Source organism: Schistocerca piceifrons, chromosome 1 (assembly GCF_021461385.2).
Source record: "Schistocerca piceifrons isolate TAMUIC-IGC-003096 chromosome 1, iqSchPice1.1, whole genome shotgun sequence".
In the NCBI taxonomy this organism is placed as follows: domain Eukaryota; kingdom Metazoa; phylum Arthropoda; class Insecta; order Orthoptera; family Acrididae; genus Schistocerca; species Schistocerca piceifrons.
This window is the reverse complement of record NC_060138.1, coordinates 506,156,306-506,180,399: the sequence shown is the minus strand read 5'-3', so window position 1 is coordinate 506,180,399 and position 24,094 is coordinate 506,156,306. Positions and strand designations below refer to the sequence as shown.

The 24,094-nt window shown below is 43.5% G+C and overlaps 1 protein-coding gene and 1 non-coding gene across 2 annotated transcripts in view; one reads left to right on the top strand and one right to left on the bottom strand.

Annotated features, from left to right (window-relative positions):
* Positions 1-24,094, top strand: part of LOC124742251 (acid sphingomyelinase-like phosphodiesterase 3a) — a 1,292,708-nt gene that overhangs the window by 152,371 nt on the left and 1,116,243 nt on the right. The window lies entirely within an intron of this gene.
* Trnat-ugu lies at positions 10,897-10,971 on the bottom strand. Its single transcript has one exon. It is a non-coding gene; the product is annotated as a tRNA-Thr (tRNA).

The window sequence follows — 24,094 nt, the reverse complement described above, 5'->3', positions numbered from 1 at the left end:
TTCTCAATTCTTTTTCCCTCTATGTATAATTCATCTGTACCATTAGTGAGATATTCTGGTTTCTGACATTTAATGTTCAATCCCAAGATTCTGTATACAATAGCTAACTGACTACATATATAATTTGCATCCTGCCCGACTTGTGCTATAAGTACTTGTTCATTAGCAAATAGTTGGTGATGTATACTAAGTCCATCTTCAATTTCTACCTCTATCCCATTTATGACAGTTAAATGTCTATATATATATTTTAAATAATATGGGCCAGCCTTGTAACAAACCTTTGTTTGTTCTAAATTTCTCTGAAAGTGTATTACAAATTTTCATTTGATATATGTTATCTTTATGCATTTCTTGTTTAATTTAATTAAAGGAATATTTGTAGTCGCCATATGAAATGCTCTCCTAAGTAGTTCTATTGAGACAGTATCATATGGTTTTTCTAAATCTATGAAAGTTAATACTAATGTTGATCGTGTTAGGACAGCAACCAACCACAAATTTACTTTGAGTTCCTTTATTCAAAGGAAACCGACCACGGTTTCCTTTGAATAAAGGAACTCAAAGTAAATTTGTGGCTGGTTGCTGTCCTAACACGATCAACATTTGTCTTCAAAAACAGCCACGGTCTCCAACATGTCATTATATGACAAAATTGCGTTAATACTAATGTTTTTGATTTTTCTCTATGTTTGTCTAAGACCTGTCGTGATGTGAATGTATAGTCTACATATGATCAATCACCTGTGAAACCACATCGTTCTTCTTGGGTTTTCCCAAAAATTCTCGTTAATGTGTTTATAACACAAATGCCTATATTGTTTGAGCAACTTTTGAGATTCCGTTTCTTAGATATGGATTTAATATATGCTATCTCCGTTTCTTTGTGTACTGAATCTCAACATAACATTTTATTGAATAACCGTGCTATTAGTTTCACAATTTTGTCGCTGATATACTCTAAGAACTCCAGTTTGATACGGACTGACCCAGGTCATTTACCATTCTTCCCTGTTCTTGATACCTTACTCATTTCGCTTCCTATAATTTTGATCTGCTTCCCTTTCTGTCCCTTTATTTCCATCTTCCTTCCTCCACATATTCTTCTTTATCCTCATTTAATAATTTCCGGAAATATTCTTCTCATTCCCATTCGTTCCACGTTCCGCTATTTCCTCCGACCACGGTTCTTCTCTACGGATGTGGTTGTTTCCCTTGTGCCCAGCACTCTGTGGCTATATTTATGACACTGGTTTTTATGTATTCATACATTTCCTCTGTACTTCCTTAAAATGATTCTTCCAATGTCCTTTCCATTCTGGTAGAAAATGATGTTCGTGTACTTTCATCTTGTAGGCTACCAATATTGAAGAGTCAATTTTGAGCTTTCTCATCACAATTCACACTAGTGTTGTTAGTATCGCCCTTTACATTCTTCCATGGCCTGAAACACTTTATTTTTACTAGATTGTGGTCTGATTATCCTATTCTTCGTTGATATCCTCCTTGATAAATAAGGTTCTTAATCCATTTATTTGGTGGTCGTCGTGGACGTTGTCCTGTCTGAGGTCACTGGCCGACTGCAAACTTTCTTCTTTGTGCCCCAATAGGCCCTCGGCACAGGTAGTGCGCAGCGGTCTTCATTAGTTATCTCGCGCTTGCCGTTGTCAAGGTGAGCCCGCTCCGAGTTATGGGGACGCCTCTCCAGGAGATGTCGTCATTTGTTTAAAGCGCGCCGGCTTTGGCTGAGTAGGTGCAAGTCGGGAAAGGGAAGGGAAGGGGTCCTGAGGGATTTATTGACGCGCGTACGCCAGCCGTGGTGGCGCTGCGGCCGCTCCTGCGGGGTGCGGGCTCCTTAGGGGGTGGTTGTGGGAGGGTAGCTGGTTGCGTGGTTGGCGCGCGGGCCGGGCGGCGCTGGCTGGAGCTCCCGGCTCAGCCCGCTCGCATAAAGGAGCAGGAATTCCGGCGAACAATAAACAGCCAGCACAGAAGCGCTGCCAGCAAACACCGCCGGCGTAGGCTGGGGGCGGCAGCGGAGCAGCGGGGGTGGCGGGGGCGGCGGAGGCGGAGCCCTACTGGGGAAGCGTCACCGGAACCCTGGCAGACATATGGCCTGCGCTCAGACACTGCAATATGCCGAAAAATTCCTCCTGCTGAGTGAGCTCTCCTTCTTCAGGGCGAAACAATATTTTCCTTCCACTCCGTCCGCGGCCCACCCTGTCCCCTCCTCTCACTCCACTAGCCGGTGCCATCTGCCAGAGGCGGCTACGCTGTACTCGTTTCCGTAACGCGAGCACACAATTTCCCGGGGGAGGGCGAGCTTCCGAAACCCGAGCCGGGACGCGACCTAAATGACCACTGTCGTTTCGTGTCCACTGACCCCGAAGGGGGGCGACTTGCAGCACGAGTTTTGCTTACGGAAACGACCGCTGCTGCTGCCATTCCTCTCTCGTTCTGCGAAGGGAGAGAAGCAAATGCCTTCCGTACGCCGCAGTCGTAACTGCTGCCGAATCGTGGGACACGTTTATTGTAGCTCCTTGAATTGAGGTGGCTATATCGTCACCGCCTCATTCCAACGTTGTAGTTTCCACTTCCTTCCTTTTTTGTAATATAGTAATAGCGATACCGTCCTCTTATGATGGAAAATAATGGCTATTTTCATATTATTTAGTCTCCATTCACTTGTGTTATATGTTCTTTGTCCGTAATCGACTAGTTTTGGGAGCAAAAACGGCTTCATCAACCGGCACTATGGCTTTGTGGTCGATTTGATGTATGACCGTGAAAAGACCATGAAGGTAAGATTTATTTATACCATTCCACTGTAGCCTGTTACCAATAATGTAATATTTATTCTTATACAAACTATGCAGTAAACGGTAATATTTAATTTTATCATACACAGCACTATCGCCCATCACCATAGCTATTTCTGCTTTCAATAGTAACAACATATAAAAAACTATTTCTACCTGCTGCCAAATGTATGTCTACTGCTGTTATAATAACTTCTGTTTTTGTCTCCATCATTCCACGATGCAGTCCATGGTCCAAAGGTAAGCCCTGTCGGGTCCTTGGGCGCTGTGGAGGCCGCTGTGTTTGCTCTTCCATTTTTTAGTGTTTGTTGGCTCCCTGGTTGTAATGAAGGCTTCTCCTGTTCAAAGAGAGCATCGTTGTCGCTGGTAACAAGCGCAGCGACACGCCGGCCCACGCCACCCCAGATCTGGTTCCTTGCGTAGCTAGACACGGCCGCCGGCTGTGTTTCTGTTACTGCGCTTATAGTGTAGGCAGTTCTTCTGCCACGACCGTTGCCCTCAGGTGTCTTCGCTGTGTTGATTCTCGATCTTCTGTCGCCTCCTTTCTTGCTACAGTAGATGTTGACTGATATGATAGCGCGCTACCCGAGCCTTCCTTGAAGTAGCGTCAGCAGAGTTGTTCTAGATCTGCCTCCTGTTACGCAATGACGTTACTTCTTGACATCGTGTCTTCGGTTCCACTTCAGTTGCTGCCGATAAGGATCAGTAACATCGAAATACGGCAAAAATCCCCAGGTAGTATGTTCCGGCGTACCTTCTTCACCACAGGCACATTCGACGGTCGGTCTTCTACCAATCTGACATCAGTATGCAGCGTAGGGGCCTTGACTAGGCAAGAAGTGTGTCAGGCCTCTTGAGGCGTGCATGTGGTTCATTCCCAGTCTCTGTTGTGTATCACACAGTAAAACATAGATGTGCCTCGCTATTTGGCTGTCATCGCACCACTACTGCCATAGGTGGCGAATCTGATTTTTAATTTCTTGTTTTCTTGTGGTCCTTATTCCTATTAGATTCGGCACTTCATGATTTTGTTCTTTCTTCAGCCAATACGTCACCGCATTTTTCATTATCTGGAGATCTAGTGGACACATTCCCAAGTTCTGTTTACAACGCCCCAACTAAAACAGTGCCATAGGATCCCGTCAACGGAAGAAGTATTCCACGTTGCACCTTGAAGGAAGTAGTAGAGAGGCTTACGAAAAATCGCACAACAAGGACGAAAGTGGTCCACAGAATATCCTGCGCCACACACCACAAGCTGGTTTCTGGAGTTTAAATTCAGATGTGACCTGTGGCCACCTACAGCAATAGGCGGTATACCTACCACACCGTATGGTGCTAGAGTACATCCGGATACACTTGTTGTGACATGCCACACCTATCACAGAGCTGTAATGCCTTAAGGTGGCAATGTATTCGCTCTGAAGTTGAAAATGAGCGACAAACGTAGATGAGCGGATTACAGATAGAACGAGGACCGGTTTACTTACTTTACGTTGGGTAAGTGCCTTTGCTCTCCTTAACATAATATTTAAACACTGACAAACGCCATTTTAGCCTACTTCTCATGACTTCGTCTAGTAACAACTGAGAGATAATGAACATCAGCCTCCTCAAACACACGCGTAGTGATTAAAAAACATGTAGCTTTGAAATGTGTCCTTTTTTTTTCTCTCTCTCAAAAAGTTTTACGACCTAGGCGCCTCTAATGTAAACACATTTACAGATTTTTTTTTTTATAATGAATATATTACATCCGTGAACTGGATTTAGTATCCACTAATGAGAAAAACTGATTAAATAGAAAAAAATGCACAAATGTGATATTAACCATTCGCCGGCCGGGGTGGCCGAGCGGTTCTAGGCGCTACAATCTGGAACCACGCGACCGCTGCGGTCGCAGGTTCGAATCCTGCCTCGGTCATGGATTTGTGTGATGTCCTTAGGTTAGTTAGGGTTAAGTAGTTGTAAGTTCTAGGAGACTGATTGCCTCAGAAGTTAAATCCCATAGTACTCAGAGCCGTTGGAACTATTTTTGAACCTCAGGGTAGGCTGACTTCACTACACCTGACGGTTCTTCCTATCCCTCACTTGTAATTTGAGATACCAGGAAATGGTACATAGGAAAGGCAGGTATTAAATAGGTGAAAGGGACCCATAGGTTGTTTCCTTTGCCCTGTCTGGCTATAAACAGTGAAGGGAAGCACGAGAGCTGACAGATTTAGAAATTCGTAAATTAAAGAAGAGCTAAATATAACATCCTAAATAAAACGCAAGAAAATGGAAGAAACTAAAATGAACGCCTTGAAAGGATGAATGGAGGAAGAGTACCCCTCCAAATGAGAAGACGTAAGCTAATTGGGAGAAGAAGTTGAGATGGTGTGATGATGATGATGACGATGATGATAAGGATTATTTGTTGATTAATTTACCGTCTGTTCCTACTGATGGAGTGACTATTCACTTTTTTTTGGGGGGGGGGGGGGGGGAGAGGGGGGTTGTCAGTCTTCTGACCGGTTTCATGCTGCCCGCCAAGAATTCCTCTCCTATAAAAACGCCTTCTTCTCAGAGTAGCACTTGCAGCCTACGTCCTCAACTATTGGCTGGATGTATTTATATTTTTGTCTTCCTCTACAGTGTTCGTCCTCTAGTACCATGTAAGTCATTGCCAGATGTCTTAACCGATTTCCTATCATCATCTCCCTTCTCTTACTAATGTTTTCCACATATTCCTTTCCTCTCCGATTCTGCGCAGAACCTCCTCATTCCTTTCCTTCTCAGACCACCTAAAAGATTCGCCAAAGGATCACATCTCAATTGCTTCGACTCTCCTCTGTTCCGGTTTTCCTACAGTCCGTGTTTCACACATTGTCAGGAATTATTCCTCAAAAGAAGCTTGGTGTTTGATACTAGTAGACGTCTCTCGTTCAGAAATGTCTTTATTGGAAGAGCTAGTCTGCTTTTAATGTCCTCCTTACTCCGTTCGTCATTGATTATTTTTCTGCCTAGTTAGCAGAATTTCTTAGTTTCATCTACTTCGTAACCATCAATCCTGATGAGCTCTCGCTGTTCTCATTTCTGCTACTTCTCATTACTTTCGTCTTCCTTCGATTTATCCTCAGCCTATATTCTGTACTTTTTAGACGGCTGACTCCATTCAGCAGGTCATGTAATTCTTCTTCACTTTCACTCAGGATAGCAATTTCATCAGCGAATCGTATCATTGACATCGTTTCAGCTTGAATTTTAATTCAACTTCTGAATCTTTCTTTTATTTCCATAATTGCTTCTTCGATGTACAGCTTGAACAGTAAGGGGGAAGAGGGAAAGACTACATCCCTGTCTTACAATCTTTTTAATCTGAGAACTTCGTTCTTGGTTGTCCAGTCTTATTATTCCCTCTGGGCTCTCGCGCATAGTGTGTATTACGCGTCTCTAGATACAGTTTACCGCTATTTTCTCAGAATTTCGAACACCATGCAGGATTTTACACTGTCGAACGCGTTTTCTATCTCGACAACTGCTACGAACGTGTCTTGATTTTTATTTACACTTACTTGCATTATCATCAGCTACGTCAGAATTACCTTTCTGCCGTCTTTACCTTTTCTGAATCCAAACTAATCGTCATTTAATACATCCTTAATTTTCTTTTCCATTCTTCTGTACATTAGTCTTGTGAGAAACTTGGATGCATGAGCTGTTAAGCTGATAGTTCGATAATTCTCGCACTTGTGACTTCTTGCAGTCTTTGGAATTATGTGGATGATATTTTTCCGTAGGTCAGATGGTATGTCGCCGCCGCACTCATACATTTTACACACCAACTTGAACAGTCGGTTTGTTGCCACTTCTCCCAGTGATGTCAGAAATTGGGATGCAATGTTATCTATTTCTTCTGCGTGATTTGGTCTTCAGTCCTTCAAAGCTCTATTAAATTATGATTCTAATACCGGACCTCTTATCTCTTCTAAATCGACTACTCCTTCTTCTATCACATCAGACAAATCTTCCCCTTCATAGAGGTCTTCTGTGTACTCTTTCCACCTATCCGCTCTGTCCTCTGTATATAACAGTGGAATTCGCGTTGCACTCTTAATGTAACCACCCTTGTTTTAATGTCGGTTCTCTTTTTAGGCGCTACTGTTCTTTGTGAAAATAAAAGTCCTCCATTGTAATCTAGAGTGCCCCAGAACGTTTACTGTGAATTACAGTGGTCACGCTACTATTCACACAGATACAAATTTTGACACAAGAGTACATAGTCATATTTTCAGCAATGTGCAGTATCATTTAATGCACCTAATGTGAGCATCGTTGGGGACCCGTAAAATATCCGAGATATACTCAAGCGAAACTTGTAGTGACATATGAGAGATTGCACTTTCAGAATTTGAATGATGCGTTGATGTGAAGTGCACATATTCAGTACAGGTGTGGCACACACCTTGATATAACAACCATGTTGCCCAATGAGATGCTGCTCGATCTAGTTGAAACATTACCTGAGACTGTGTCTTCCGGAATAGTGGTATAGGACATTTCTGAAGCATGTTTTACAACAATGTATTAATAACAGAGAGGAGTAAATCATTAGAACAAATTTAGGCAGGTTCAAAAGTGCGAAGTTCAGTACCACTATTCACTTATACTTGCGCTGCCCTTGTAGAGCACTATGTGAATTTTTCCAGTTACTAATAGTACCCAAAACAATGGACAAATGAAAAAAAATTTTGTGCCACTCTTTTCTTTACTTATTATTGGTAATTACCCTTAATGTTATGAATCAAATATTGATTTTTGAGGATACTAGTCCATAGGAGCAAATTTACATCATAGCCTTATAGTGGGATTAAATTAGAGAACTGTATTAGAAAATTCTTCCATTGTCTGAATATGTAAATATCAAGTGGCTGGATTATGCAGGTTGTTCCAGCAGCAATCGTCATAACTTTTACGTCCTTATTACCTCGGTCTATAATGTTAAATTTCGTTTCCGTTTTCCCTGTCCAGGAATCCAAGCAGAGAACAGATCGTTCACCAACGGTAGGTAAGTAAGCATTGGCAAATCATTTAATAGCGAGAACTGATGTTAACTTATCATAAGATGAAGAAGCAAATGTAACAATATTATCGGCTTTTTAATAGTTTGTTTAACAATTTGTCAAAACTGGACACCTGTTCCCTGCAGGACTATGAGCAAAGGGGATTGTAAAGCACCACTTGCAGCTAGTACTGGCTGTATCGTGTAGCTATTGGTTAATGAATTCAACGATTGAGCTAGACATTCAATTATTAGTATTCTTTTAAGGATGGAGTACGAACTGCGTGTCTCTCCAAATTAAATAAAAATTGGTCCGAATTGTAAATACTGTGTTCTCCTAATGATGCAACTGATTTTACGTTTTTCCACAAATACTTTGTTTTGTTTTACTAATGGTTTTTTATTGGTTAATTCATTTTGAGTAATAAATTTAATAATCTTTATAGAAGTAATTCTAAAATGCTGAACCCATTTCGTAGATGCCGTGAATAGGTGACTCGACAAATTGACTTCATCTCTCGCCCTCAAGGTCCATTGCTTCACGTCCATCTCATGGATAGGTAGTGATTTATCGCATGCCTTCTGGAAATGTTCCATATGTGCGTTCGTCACCGTCCTCCCTCCCAGAGTACACGGTCGTAGAATATGCACGTGGCCATAATGGGCCCGAATTAATGCTCCCTACACGTTACCTCATCCCTTGTAATAGTTGATAGCGTAGATTGGTCTTTTCCGTAATATCCTCTTCTGGCATTCTTTCGCAAGTGTATGGAGTAAGTATGTACAATGTATGATGATTCCTGCTGGAACAACGGACATAATCGAGCAACTTGATGTTTGCACATTCAGACTGTGGATGAATTGTCTAAAACAGTTTTCTGATTTAATCCTAGTATTAGATTATGATGGAAATTTCCGGCTGAGGAATAATATCCTCAAAACTCAATCTTTCATTCATTATCAGTTTTCATCCCCTCGATTTATGAACATGTTTAAGTATGCGTCGTTCAAGAGTGGATAGATCACAGAAAAACGTGATAATTGGGAACCTCCTGTTAATTATTGCTTTAAAATGGTGATACATGCTGATATTGTGCAACAATACTGCAACAATCAGATGTGCATAGTTCACAATGTGTATGTGTATGCGGCACTTCTTTGCAAACGATAATACAGTGTCCCTTCATTATTGCACTGAATATCAAAGAAAACGCAACACAGCTTAAGTACTGTAAAATAATAAATTAGATGTCAATCGTGATATCTAAATCCAAACAACCAAAGAAATGAAACAAAACAAACAAATAAAACAAACACCATGAAAATGCTGGCCGCGGTGGCCGAGCGGGTCTAGGCGCTACAGTCCGGAACCGGGCGACTGCTACGGTCGCAGGTTCGAATCCTGCCTCGGGCATGGATGTGTATGATGTCCTTAGGTTGGTTCGGTTTAAGTAGTTCTAAGTTCTAGGGGACTGATGACCTCAGATGTTAAGTCCCATAGTGCTCAGAGCCACCCGACCCACAATGAAAAAACAAAACGCCACCTCCACGTTATTTATTCACGGACTCGACAGAGAGCGAGACCTTATTGTTTAATTAAAGCCTTCAGAAGCTCGTCTTTCATGGTTACACTATCGCTATAAATGACAAGCGTCGTACGGGGGTCAGAGCGCGCGTATTATGGTACATAGGGGTACTTCCAACGTATATCTGACTACTGTGAATTCGGGTTGTAACTTTATCACACATAGTTGAATTTTCGTTCCTTATACTATTAGATTTGCTACACATAAAACTTTTACCATTTCAAAAATTGAGGGGTGAGAGGAGGATTTCGAATCATATCAAAATGTTTACAGATGTGATTGCACAGCTGTATAGTGCAGTAGAAACCATGGAAATTATGTTTGAACATTTTTGTTATATCTCATACTGTTTCGGCGTGATGTGCTCAGAAAGGTAACAATCGCGTTTTATTCGGGAGGGTTTTCACCACGTATAAAAAAAATCTTGTATTTTTACCTAGACTACAATATATTCGAAATGTACTGGAATTGGCGAGTAGCACTTGAGTAGCGTTACTTGTGCGAGGACAGACCAACGTGTTCGGCGTATAGCACTGTCACATCGTACTGCATCTGCAGCAGCAGTTGGAGCACCTGGTGGCACCACAGTGACACAACGAACTGATAACAATTTAGCCTGCATTCCACTGACCCCAAATCACCGCCATTAACGAATTCAGTGGTTTCAAGCGAGAGCTCACTGGAAAATGGAAGTTTGTTGTGTTTTCTGATGGAACTGTTTCTGCCTCGGTGCCAGTTATAGCCGTGTATTTGTTCGAAGGAGACAAGCCAACGGAATGCAACTAACCCGTCTTCGTGCTGATCACACTGGATCTACACCTTGAATTATGGTCTGGAGAGCGATTTCATGTGGCAGCAGGACCAGTCTCGTGGCTATTGGACGCGCCATGACTTGAAATATTTACGTCATTCTGGTGATTGGGCCTTCTGTGCTGTCATTCATGAACAGGATTCCAGAGGAAAAATTCCAACAAGATAACTCTCACTCACATACCGCTGTCACGAAACAGCATGCTCTACAGAATGTCCACTTTTTGCCTTGGCCTACTCATCACCAGATCCGTTTTCAGTCAAGCACTTACGAGACATCGTCGGACGACAACTCCAGCGTCATCTACAAACAGAGTCCCTGTATTAACCGACCAAGTGCAACAGGCATGGACACAAACTGACATCTGGCACTAAACAAAATAAGGTATGGACTTTTGCATGATTGCATCCAACATTCTGGCGGCTACTCAGGTTATCAATGTAACAGCATTTCACATTTTCAATAGCTTATCTCGCGCTTACATTAACCTGTGATCTAGCAGTGCTAATCACTTCCTGGAGAAATGTATTCTCGACATTTCATTACTCTACATTAATTTTGGTGTTGAAATGATAATTAAATAGACACCCTAGCTGCAAGCAGGCGTTGATACACTTCACTGGGGACGTTGATAATGTGTGCCCCGACCGGGACTCGAACCCGGGATCTCCTGCTTACATGGCAGACGCTCTATCCATCTGAGCCACCGCGGGCACAGAGGATAGTGTGTCTGCAGGGACTTATCCCTTGCACGCTCCCCGTGAGATCCACATTCCCAACATGTCTACAACACTACATTCGTAGTGCGCCTAATAGATGTTTGCCCATCATACTCATTACTCGTGGCAGATTAATCTACCAAGTCCCGTACGAGTTCGGGCATAGCGTGTGCGTTCGCCCAAGAACGTCAAAGGCCGGGAACCCATATTTTTAACTATATATATGACGGTAGTATCTGTTCCCGAAAGAACAGTTACCGTGGATGACCATGCAGCTTTGCTAGAAATGAAATGATAATTAAATAGACACCGTAGCTGCATGCAGGCGTTGATACACTTCATTGGGGACATGTTGAAATGTTCCAGCTTGACACTTCCTTTTCATCTACAATGGTTCTAAAATGTCAATAACGAGTTTCTCACAAGGAAGTAACATGTATGTTCAGGAATAGTAGCTATAAAATAAGACATTTCACTTGTTGAGAGGTCAGCAGACAACCTGAAAATGCAATGAACTATTTGGACCCAAGGATAACAGACCTTACATTACAATCACCATGTGTTAATTTAATCCACTGTGTATAAGTGCCTGGTACTGAGAGGCATTATCGATGGCTATATTTTCCTTATGTGTATGACTGTGACTCATGTCATAATGTTGACACCACATATTTCTTGTACTATCACTATGCATCATTTTGTTTCATGGATTCGGACGCCCCTTTAGTTAAGGGCCACGAGTGATAAGGTATTGTACATTAATTGCAGTTGAAATAAGTGTGACTGTAACTCTAAATATGAAGGTTTGAATATAAAATGGTGTCTTTTGGACCGAGGTCACTATGGTTAAAACGAGGAAATGTATGGTATGGTTCATATGTGTTTTGTTTGTTTCACAATTACACTCCTGGAAATTGAAATAAGAACACCGTGAATTCATTGTCCCAGGAAGGGGAAACTTTATTGACACATTCCTGGGGTCAGATACATCACATGATCACACTGACAGACCCACAGGCACATAGACACAGGCAACAGAGCATGCACAATGTCGGCACTAGTACAGTGTATATCCACCTTTCGCAGCAATGCAGGCTGCTATTCTCCCATGGAGACGATCGTAGAGATGCTGGATGTAGTCCTGCGGAACGGCTTGCCATGCTATTTCCACCTGGTGCCTCAGTTGGACCAGCGTTCGTGCTGGACGTGCAGACCGCGTGAGACGACGCTTCATCCAGTCCCAAACATGACCAATGGGGGACAGATCCGGAGATCTTGCTGGCCAGGGTAGTTGACTTACACCTTCTAGAGCACGTTGGGTGGCACGGGATACATGCGGACGTGCATTGTCCTGTTGGAACAGCAAGTTCCCTTGCCGGTCTAGGAATGGTAGAACGATGGGTTCGATGACGGTTTGGATGTACCGTGCACTATTCAGTGTCCCCTCGACGATCACCAGTGGTGTACGGCCAGTGTAGGAGATCGCTCCCCACACCATGATGCCGGGTGTTGGCCTGTGTGCCTCGGTCGTATGCAGTCCTGATTGTGGCGCTCACCTGCACGGCGCCAAACACGCATACGACCATCATTGGCACCAAGGCAGAAGCGACTCTCATCGCTGAAGACGACACGTCTCCATTCGTCCCTCCATTCACGCCTGTCGCGGCACCACTGGAGGCGGGCTGCACGATGTTGGGGCGTGAGCGGAAGACGGCCTAACGGTGTGCGGGACCGTAGCCCAGCTTCATGGAGACGGTTGCGAATGGTCCTCGCCGATACCCCAGGAGCAACAGTGTCCCTAATTTGCTGGGAAGTGGCGGTGCGGTCCCCTACGACACTGCGTAGGATCCTACGGTCTTGGCGTGCATCCATGCGTCGCTGCGGTCCGGTCCCAGGTCGACGGGCACGTGCACCTTCCGCCGACCACTGGCGACAACATCGATGTACTGTGGAGACCTCACGCCCCACGTGTTGAGCAATTCGGCGGTACGTCCACCTGGCCTCCCGCATGCCCACTATACGCCCTCGCTCAAAGTCCGTCAACTGCACATACGGTTCACGTCCACGCTGTCGCGGGATGCTACCAGTGTTAAAGACTGCGATGGAGCTCCGTATGCCACGGCAAACTGGCTGACACTGACGGCGGCGGTGCACAAATGCTGCGCAGCTAGCGCCATTCGACGGCCAACACCGCGGTTCCTGGTGTGTCCGCTGTGCCGTGCGTGTGATCATTGCTTGTACAGCCCTCTCGCAGTGTCCGGAGCAAGTATGGTGGGTCTGACACACCGGTGTCAATGTGTTCTTTTTTCCATTTCCAGGAGTGTATACAAGCCACACAGCCAGTTCCTGCGAAGGGTTGCCTATCTGAAGAGAGAGGCTTCCGAGTAATAAAGAATAAGCTGTATTGGTCTGAGGATGACTTGAATCATAGACAGAAACCGGTTACTCAAATAAAACATACCTAGCAGCCCAGATTTTATTTGTTCGTTACGAAAGCTGTCTGTATTCAAATATGTTTTCAACAAGTGACTCTAAGGTCACTATCGTTGGCCCCTCACAACAAATTTGCTTTGCCACGGTGAGTGTTTTCCTGCATCAGTGAACATAGGTAACGAGGAGTTCTTCATTTTATGAAAATTATTATGTTTTCTCTTAATAAATTATGCAGTGAATCAGTATCATAATTTAGATAAATAGTTGTGCGGCCTTTACAGTTACTTAAGAGTACAGACGTATGTCACATAGTTAGTCGGAGTGAAACCTTTAGTTCGGATTAGACCATCCACATCTACTTACGCCGCTGAATTTCGAAAACGGTCAAATGGAAACCTCTTTGACGTACCATGAAGCAGAAGAAGACCCATGTATTACCTGTGCAGTCGGTGGATATCCATCTGTCGTGTCGTGATAGACGTGTCATAACGTTCCAACAATGTTAAAAGCTCGCTGGTGAATATGGTTGCCATCGAACATGACCGCACTGCTGTCAGTTAGAAATACACTAGCGCCTGTCTAACCAGCAACTCCATTAACTAAGCACTAATAGAATGTGAACGACTAGGACGTACCATCAAAAAAGAGGAGCGTTCAAGGCGCTACATTGCTTCCTTAGAAAAGCAAACTTTCCATAAGACTGTGGATAAAGATATACCGCACTCCAAAATTCGCGGGTCGTATAACGGTGCCGAAATTAGGACGATTGGTGTTGAAATCGTCCACAGTTATCGAAGGTAATATTTTAAGTAATACCTGTGATATCCCTTCGTATGCTTGTCCAACACGACTAGTGCAATTGATTACATGTATAATCGCGGTAACATAGGTACATGGATGTTATTGATAGTATTCCAGCGAGATACACATATAAACATTTTTTTTTATTGAATGACCTTGTGAAAGGGATTTATCGTGTTGAAAGTAGCAGCTGTTATGTAACATAATACTAACGTTGCTAAGCCAAATGAAGAGAGCCTTGAGAGTAGGGCATCCGAAATCTGACTACGAAATATGGTGGCAGCTCCATATCAAGTAAAGTGTATCCGCTTGATTTCCAGTGTTAAAGCAACACTGGTCAACTGTTTCGCCTTCCACTGTCTGCCACCTCGATTCACAATTGTCTCGACAGTCGACAGTTGTGCACTGTGGGTACATATTCCTTTACTCGAGATACATCAGCACCTCCAGTTTTAGAGTCAAATGGAATACAGATAGCCGGCCAGAGTGGCCGACCGGTCTCGGCGCTTCAGTCTGGAACCGCGCGACCGCTACTGTCGCAGGTTCGAATCATGTCTCGGGCATGGATGTGTGTGTTGTCCTTAGGTTAGTTAGGTTTAAGTAATTCTAAGTTCAATGGGACTGATGACCTCAGATGTTAAGTCCCATTGTGCTCAGAGCCATTTGAACCATTTTTGAATACAGATAGCGAACAAAGGGTATTTCGAGGTAGGTCTCACCTTACAATTTTTAATATTTACTTCTCTCTCTCTCTCTATTCGTTTAGTCGGTTCCGACTCTTCGTGACCCCATGAATCAAATCACGCCACTTTTTCCTGTCTTGCACTTTCTCCCGTAGACCTTACAGGTTAGAACACATTGCTTCTGTGATGCCATCGATCCATCTAATCCACTGGCGTCCTCCTCTTCTAGTTCCTTCAATGTTCCCCAGCGTTAATGTTTTTTCCAGCGAGACATGCCTTCGCATTGTGTGTCCAATGTAAGTCAGCTTTTGTTTTAACATTAGACCTTCCAGGGAGAAATCTGGTTTTATTTGCTCCAATATTGTTCTGTTGGTTCTCTTTGCAGTCCATGGAACTCTAAGAAGTTTCCTCCAACACGGGGAGCTTACCACACTGCACTAAACGAGATAAATACCAGGTTTCTCCGTCGGACGCTTCGGGCTTCAGTTACAACTGGTGCTCCCCTTTTTTTAACCATCGCGAGAAAAGTTAAGTCCGAAATACTGCCGTTAACTCAACGCATTCTAGAAATTTTATTGTAATAGCTCATACATTACTGACCAGCCTGAACATTATGACCGCCTACCTAGTAAACAGTGTTTCCACTTCTCACACGTATAACAGCGGCGACACGTCGTAAAATGGAAGTGACTATGGCTGGTGGCTGGTGGGAGTTGGCAGCACATCTGCACACACGTCACATAATTCCCGTAAATTCCAGGGAGGGGGCAATGAGCTCTGGCGCCACGATCAATCACATCCCAGATCTGGTGAGGAGGGGCCAGCACATCAACTGGAACGCGCCGTTGTGTCCTTCGAACCGCTACATCACACTCATGCCCTTACGACATGGTGCATTAAATCAAATGTTCATATTGTGAAATCCTAAGGGACTAGACGGGTGAGGTCATCGGTCTCTACATTCACACACTACTTAAACTTATGCTAAGAACAACACACACACCTGTGCTCGAGGGAGGACTCGAACCTCCAGCGGAAGGGGCATGGCGCATTACCTTGTTCTAAAATACCACCGCCGTTGGGAAACATGATCGTAACGAAGGGCTGTACTTGGTCTGCAACCAGTGTGCGATAGTTTTTGGTCATCATGCCGCCTTGCATGAGCGACACTGGACCAACTGAAGGGCCACGTAAATGTTCCACAGAGCATAATGCAGCCGCCGTCCTCTTCCACATGTGCATCTGCTTCTGCATCTGGATAGATATTCTGCATATCACATTTAAGTGCCTGGTAGAGGGTTAATCGAACCATGTTCACAATTCTGTATTATCCCAATCTCGTATAGCGTGTGGAAAGAACGAACACCTATATCTTACCGTACGACCTCTGATTTACCTTATTTTATCGTGGTGATCATTTCTCCCTGTATAAGCCGGTGTCAAAAAAATATTTTGGCATTCGTAGGAAAATGTTGGTGACTGGAATTTCGTGAGAAGATTCCGTCGCAACGGAAAACGCCTTTCATTTAATGACGTCCAGCCCAAATCCTGTAACATCAGTGATACTCTCTACCATATTTCGCGATAATACAAAATGTGCTGCCCTTCTTTGATTTTTTTCGATGTACTCCGTCAGTACTATCTGGTAAGGATCCCACACCGCGCTTCGGTATTCTGAAAGAGGACGGATAAGCGTAGTAGATCTGTTACATTTTCTAAGTGTCCTGTCAATTAAACGCAGCCTTTGATTAGCCTTCTACGCAATATTTTCTACATGTTCCTTCCAATTTAAGTTATTCGTAAAGGTATTTCTTAGCTATTTAGTTAAATTTAAGGCTTTCGATTTGACTGATTTATGATGTAATCGAAGTTTATCGAATTCCTTTTAGATCTCATGTGGATGACCTCACACTTTTCGTTATTTGGGGTCAACTCCCAATTTTCACACCATTCAGATACCTCTTCTAATCGTTTCGCAATTTGTTTTGATCTTACGATGACTTTATTAGTCAATAAATGACAGCGTCATCTGCAAAAAACCTAAAACGTCTGCTCAAATTGTCTTCCAAATCCTTTTGATAGGTGAGGAACAGTAAAGGGCCTGTCACACTACCTTGGGGAACGCCAGAAATCACTTCTGTTTTACTCGATGACTTTCCGTTAGTTACTACGAACTGTGACCTCTCTGACAGGAAATTACAAATCCAGTCACATAACTGTGACGATATTCCATAAGCACGCAATTTCACTACAAGCTGCTTTTGTGGTACAGTGTCAAAAGCTTTCCGGAAATCCAGAAATACGGAATCGATCTGAAATCCCTTGTCAATAACACTCAATAAAGAGCTAGTTGTGTTTCACAAGAATGATGTTTTCTAAACCCATGTTGACTGTGTGTCAGTAGACTATTTTCTCCGATGTAATTCATAATGCTCGAACACAATATATGTTCCAAAATCCTGCTGCATATCGATTTTAATGATATGGGCCTGTAATTTAGTGGATTACATCTACTAACTTTCTTCAATCTTGGTGTGACCTGTGCAGCTCTGTAGTCTTTGGGTACGGATATTTCGTCGAACGAACGGTTGTATATGATTGTTAAGTATGGAGCTAAATCATCAGCATACTCTGAAAGGAAACTAATTGGTATACAGTCTGGACCAGAAGACTTGCTGTTATTAAGTGATTTAAGTTGCTACACTACTCCGAGGATATTTACTTCTACAATACACGTGTTAGCAGCTGTTCTTGATTCAAATTCTGGAATATTTACTTCTTCTTCTTTTGTGAAGGCATTTCGGAAGGCTTCGTTTAGTAACTCTGCTTTGGCAGCACTGTCTTCGATAGTATCTTCATTGCTATCGCGCAGAGAAGGCATTGTTTCTTGCCACTGAGATACTTCTCTTACGACTAGAATGTCTTTGGATTTTCTGAAGGTTTCGAGGGAAAGTTTCATTGTGGAAACTGTTATAAGCATCTCGCATTGAAGTCCTCGCTAAATTTCGAACTTCTCTAAACGAATCTTATGTTGGAGGTTTTGTGTCTGCTTAAATTTGGCATGTTGGTTTCGTTGTTTCTGCAACAGTGCCCTGACTCGTTTTGTGTACCAAGGAGGATCAGCTCCGTCCTCTGTTACTTTATTTGGTATAAATCTCGCTATGGCTGCCGATACAATTTCTTTTAATTCGGAAGGAGTGGAGGTTGTCTCTCAGGAAGGCGTCAAGCGAATTTTTATCTGATTTTTTGATTACGTATATTTTCGGTTTATTTTTGGAGGAATTGGGGGTTACAATATTCAATCTCGCTACGACAATCCTGTGCTCACTAATCCTTGTATACGTTTTGGCGCTTGTTATTAACCCAGGCTTATTTATTGCTAACAGATTAAGTGTATTTTCACAACTGTTTACTATTCGCTTTTGCTCGCGGACTAACTGCTCAAAATAATCTTCAGAGAATGCGCTTGGCACAATTTCGGATGACGTTTTATGCGTACCTCCGGAATTAAACATGTACTATCGCCAACATATCGACGGTATAATCCTATGAGTCGGGTACGTGTTTGAAATCAAATTCAAGTTTTCTATGAAACTTTCAGCAACAGTATCATCTGAATTGGGAGGTCGGTAAAAGGATCCCATTATTATTTTATTCCGGTTGCCAACAATGACCTCTGGCCATATTAACTCACAAGAAGTATCTACTTCAATTTCGAGACAAGTTAAACTACTTCTAACAGCAACAAACACGCTACCGCCAACCTCGTTCCTTTCGGAATACCGTTATATTCTTCGCAAAAATTTCGGCTTTAGCCAGCTTTCAGTGCCTGTAACGGAATGAGTATCAGTGCCTTCTATCAGCGCTTGTAGCTCTGGTACTTTCCCAACACACCTATGACAGTTTACAACTGTCATACCGATGCTTCCTGTATCTACGTTCTTCCTGTGGTCGGCCTGCACCCTTTTGTGACTGAAGCCTTTCTCGTGTATCCCGAGACCCTCTAACCTAAAAAACCGTCCAGCCCACGCCACACAGCCCCTGCTACCCGTGCAGCCGCCTCCTGCATATAGTGAACACCTGACCTATTCAGCAGAACCCGAAAACCAACTACACTTAGGCGCAATCCGAGGAATCTGCTGACTACACGGTTTCAGAACCTTCTGAGCCTCTGATTCAGACCTCCAGTCGGCTCTGTACCAAAGATCCGCAATCGGTCCTGCCTGCAAACGGTCAGCTCTGCTTTCATCTTCCAAGCAAGACTGGCAGCCTTTACCACTTCTGTTAGCCGCTCGAAACCAGAGAGAATCTTTTCTGATTCAAAGTTACACACATCATTGGTACCCGTACAGGTGTCAAGGGAGCTGTGTCTTGGAAGATGACGGATTGGCACCGTCCCATCTGCACGATGGGCTTCATTAGACCATGCAACGTTTTGCCGCTGCACCAACTTCCAGTGCCGATGGTCATGTGCCCATTTCACTTATCGTTGCCGATGTAATGGTGTTAAAATTGGCAGATGTGTGGGTCGTCGGTTGCGGAGGCGCATTGTTAGGTGTGTTCGGCACACTGCATGTTCAGACACACTTGTACTCGGCCCAGCATTAACGTCTCATAATACCGGCACAGTTCGCCGACTGTCCTTTTCACCAGTCTGCCCAGGCTACGACGTCCGACATCTGTAATGACGATCGCCGCCCAACCCCACTATGCCTGGACGTGGTATCACCTTGATTTCGTCATCTATTGAAGATACTCACTACAGCTTTCTTCGAACACTCGACAAATCGTGCTGTTTCCGAAACGCTAGTGCTGAACCATCGTCGGCCGCTGTGGTCGAGCGCTTTTAGACGCTTCAGTCCGGAACCGCACTGCTGCTACGGTCGCAGGTTCGATTCCTGGCTCGGGCACATGTGTGTGTGATGTCCTTAGATTAGTTAGGTTTAAGTAGTTCTAAGTCTAGGGGACTGACGACCTCAGATGTTAAGTCCCATAGTGCTTGGAACCAGAGCTGATCCATCACATACTGCCCTCGGTCAAACAGATAGATCGCGTGCCTTCCCAATTCTACACACGGACGGGACGCTCACTCATATCGCATCCACTGCGTGTGTCTTACTAGCAGTCACTCTCGCCAGGTGAGGCTGCTATCGCCTGGACGGTTTTATATCGATTACAGGTCGGTGGTCATAATATTCTGGCTGATGAGTGTATTTTTCTCTTCCGTTTAATAAGTCATATATCGAATATTGTTACTATTTGGCATTCATCTACAGCGTAAGAATAGACCTGTTGTTTTGACTCGAGTGTAAGATGTTATGCTTACTGCGCAGTGCGGACGCCTTCAGTCGAGTTTTATTCAGGCCCACTGCAGCGATTAGGCCCTACAGTAAAATTGCGTTTTTTCTTAACCATTCATCGATTTTGGCCTATAATGTCTTTGAGTGATGTGTCAATTGATTATTTATTTATTACTTGTACAGAAATCATTGACGAAATGATAACGAGAGCAGTCTTCTTTTTCGGTGATAATGATTCGAATAATCTTAATATCTTAGTTACTAATTGCTGTTAACGTCGTATACTTGGTGCCGGAGTGCCTTTGATTGACGTAAAACTTCTCATTACTCACTCGACTTTACAAAGCAGGTACACAAATTAATGTTTCCAGTTGTTTCCACAAACAGCTTCAGGTGACTACTGTAATCGTTATTTAGAAGCCCCTGATCGATTTCCTAGTCCATCCTCGTCCAACAAAGCTAATATAATTGATGGAAGGTACAGTCTAGTAGCAGAGATACGTAGATAAACAATTAAAATTTTAATTTTGATGCATGATAAGTGACTGATGTTTAACGTTCTGTCTTCTGTTGAAATTATAGCACGCACGTATAAGAATTACTCTTCATAGAAGCTATTGACTTCGCTGGTTACTTTATAGAACTGTGTGCATAAAAGTTCCCAGTTGTTTTCGCTGGCGATTCATATTGTACCGTAAACAGATTCATTCTCGACAGCAGCAGCAAAAGTGAGGTTCTCGATACTAAAAGAACACATGACGGTAATCCATTCAAAGTCTCCTTCCTCTGAATTGCTGAGCAACAAGTCAAAACTAAGTGCTTTTGTTTAGTCTGCTACATCAAGACTGTACTTGGAAAGTGAATGAGAATAAAGAATTTCGGTAAAAGACCTCTAATTTGGCGTGCATTAACAGTCGATTTATTTTGTTGTCCACCCTCAGATTTCCAAACGCCATCATTGGGAAGACTATCCCTAACGTCACAAAGTTGACTGGTACCCACTGTGAGGTAATACCTCATTAACGCTGCCAATGTCACCACACAACCGAAATTTAGTTTTAAGATGTTTTAACGTTTACAGTTGACAAAGAATAAACAGAAGGCAACCTGATTTCGAGATTAGTTTTCAATATTCGACAGACGTTGTGCAGCCAATTAAGCAATATACTTTCCTTCTGCAATAATCTACTGCTCATCCTCTGTCTCAATGCCGAGAGATTTTTGGTGACTGATAAAAAACATCTTTCCGTGTTTCTTGTATATGCTGTCCTGCGTTTCTGAGAATTATCTGATCAGCGTTACACTGGTCCGATCCAGCTGGGATTAGGAAATTTTCGCTCACTTGCCCGGAGCTGCCACTGCAGGGACCGGAGTTAGGGGTAATCTCCTTTGGGGCGCGAAGAAGCGAGGAGCACGGTGCAACGCCCAAGATTAGCAGCAGGCGATAGTGTTGGGGCCCTCATGCAATCAAAACACGGGTACGGAGAACTTGCGATCCACCAGATAGAAGCGCGCGCTCAGAATTTAAGCTCTTATTTTGAAGCCGGTAATAAGCCTTGCGGGAAACGTGGTCTAGCTGAAGGAACGAGCTCAGTTCTTATCGACGTGGAACACTGATAAAAGGATTTAACCAGCATGGTGGTGGAATACCTCGGTGTTGCAAGAAGAAGAACGTGAGTGGTTCGAGCAATGAAGCTTTTGTGATCTCTCAGGTTTTCTAGGAGCGACTTATTAATAATGTGCCTCCAAGTGTTCCGCCGAGTTGTGTTGCACAATATTTTGTACGTTTTGAACACCTGTGTGGCCCTCACATCCACCGCAGTTGGAAGATGCTGAGAGAATTTGCGATTCAGGGAATATCAGTACGAGCTCTGATACACATAAGAGCGTCAAATGGCATATTGGTTGTCAGGGATCGAGCTCTCCTGTAAAAGCAGCGTGAGGCCAACAGTAGTTCACATTCTGGTTGGAGTCCATGTAGCGAGTACACATAACAGTAAAACTCGCAGCCCCTGAAGAAGACGACTAGATCGATTGTCGAAACATTGTATAAAAAATAGAAGCAACGTCTCATCAGAACACGCGCAAGCACTGTGTTAATGATGCTTTCATTAACATTTACCTGCTATCGACGTATTGAATAGACGAGAGTTTTTGGCTTGCTAATATTTAGTTGCGAATGAATACAAATTGGTCGACAGTTAACATAATCTGATATCTGATACGAGTGTGATCCGTTAAAACCATTTGAGAACCGGGTTACTGTACCTTCTGAACAAAACCGAAGTTAACAGGAATGTTTTAATCTGGTTCCCACACTGTCGGAAACAGATTTACACTATAAATACATTGTCCGTACGCTACCGGTACTCCTGTATTTTCACGACTGTGGAAAATTTTGAATAAAGCTGTTTTGACCAGACGAAACTACAGTCGTGCACTCATTACTGTGGGTCCTCGGTTGCTCTGGATGATGGTTGATTGGAACTAGAACATACGAATTATTAGTTCACGTTGTCACAAGAACGATAAAAAGATTCACTTAACATTACACAGTCCCTAGCCCCAGAAAAGCGTCTAATATTTCACCATTTATTTATTCTCGCACTTACTGCTGCGTCTGTTCAGTGTAAAACCTCGAGCTTTCGACCATTTCCACCATGGAGCTCCTGACGAAGACTATGGTGAAGACAGTCGGAAGCTCGAAGTTTTACCCCGAATTCATGCGGCAAGAAGTCCGAGAATGTTTCATACAACAGTGCTGGGGCAAAAGGCTTCATTCTTATATTTACAACTATCTCTGAGTATTAAAGCAACACTTGATGCGCACATTTACTAAACTCCTCCTTGGTAGTGCAAAGTTTTCATTGTTCAAGAGTAGAGGTCCATGTAAGAGACGAGTAACATGGTTGGTTCAAATGGCTCTGAGCACTATGGGACTTAACATCTGAGGTCATCAGTCCCCTAGAACTTAGAACTAATGAAACCTAACTAACCTAAGGACATCACACACATCCATGCCCGAGGCAGGATTCGAACCTGCGACGTAGCGGTCGCTCGGCTCCAGACTGTAGCGCCCAGAACCGCACGGCCACTCCGGCCGGCAGACGAGTAACATATGAGAAGCAATTGGTCGATGTTGCTTCCTTCATGGCATTTCACGAACTGGGGCAGCTCGACTGTATACCGGCCTCCGTGAGGTGGCGTAGTGAGTAAGGTCGTTGCTTCGTCAGCGCCTCCCATTCATCGTTGAGGACTGCAGTGAGACATGTTTAAATTCCGTGATATCGATTCTACGTGCCTGCAGCGTCGAAGAATGATGTGTTTAGGTTTCAGTCTGTTAGTAATATGGTAATAGCTCCTGCTAAAACTGCCAGTGAAAGAAGAAGGGGTGTAATGCCAACAATCTTTGGATGATGCCACAAAAGTTCCTTTCTTTTGGGAGTTGATGTTCATTACAGAAAAAATTCATTCCTACAGATGAAGAATGGTCTGATCAGATGATGGCTAGTGGGTGTATCCAAGGTTACTGGTACTTTTCAGGTTGACATTGTAACACAACGCGCTCAGGAGAAGTGCACCTGCTTGTCATAGTCATCGTTCTGGCTTTGGGGAAGATCGAACCTTTGTCATGGAAGATATGAGAACATCAGAGCGACAGATAGAACAGTCAGGCTCTGTTGTAATGGCTGCAGAACGAGAGGTTACATTGTGGGCTCTCTGTAAAAGTGTGGTAACAAGACAAAGCACGGGTGCTTACAGGACAGTGCCACGGGAACATTGTAAGACTGCCCCTGACGAATAGGAAGAAAACAGTTGATTGATTTAGGGAAGAGGATACATGAAGAGTGTCACCACGAAACCTTTGTAAGAGCTAAGTTAAGACCTCGAGTTTCTATCG